This window comes from Dipodomys ordii, unplaced genomic scaffold, assembly GCF_000151885.1.
Source record: "Dipodomys ordii isolate 6190 unplaced genomic scaffold, Dord_2.0 Scaffold198, whole genome shotgun sequence".
In the NCBI taxonomy this organism is placed as follows: domain Eukaryota; kingdom Metazoa; phylum Chordata; class Mammalia; order Rodentia; family Heteromyidae; genus Dipodomys; species Dipodomys ordii.
This window is the reverse complement of record NW_012267414.1, coordinates 702,478-702,992: the sequence shown is the minus strand read 5'-3', so window position 1 is coordinate 702,992 and position 515 is coordinate 702,478. Positions and strand designations below refer to the sequence as shown.

General features: G+C 63.7%; 1 protein-coding gene across 1 annotated transcript in view; it reads right to left on the bottom strand.

Moving 5' to 3' along the window:
- Positions 1-515, bottom strand: part of Jade1 (jade family PHD finger 1) — a 52,731-nt gene that overhangs the window by 1,910 nt on the left and 50,306 nt on the right. The gene's annotated exons all lie outside the window — the stretch shown is intronic.

Here is a 515-nt window from a genome sequence, read left to right as displayed (position 1 = left end):
GCAGTCACACGCTGAGCACAGTCACACGCTGAGCACGCGGTCACACGCTGAGCACGCGGTCACACGCTGAGCACGCGGTCACAGGCTGAGCACACAGTCACACGCTGAGCACGCAGTCACACGCTGAGCACGCAGTCACAGGCTGAGCACACGGTCACACGCTGAGCACGCGGTCACACGCTGAGCACGCGGTCACACGCTGAGCACAGTCACACGCTGAGCACACAGTCACAGGCTGAGCACACAGTCACACGCTGAGCACAGTCACACGCTGAGCACAGAGTCACACGCTGAGCACACAGTCACACGCTGAGCACAGTCACACGCTGAGCACGCGGTCACACGCTGAGCACGCGGCCACACGCTGGGCACGCGGTCACACGCTGAGCATGCAGGCACACGCTGAGCACAGTCACACGCTGAAAACGCGGTCACACGCTGAAAACGCGATCACACGCTGAGCACGCAGCCACACGCTGGGCACGCGGTCACACGCTGAGCACGCGGTCACACGC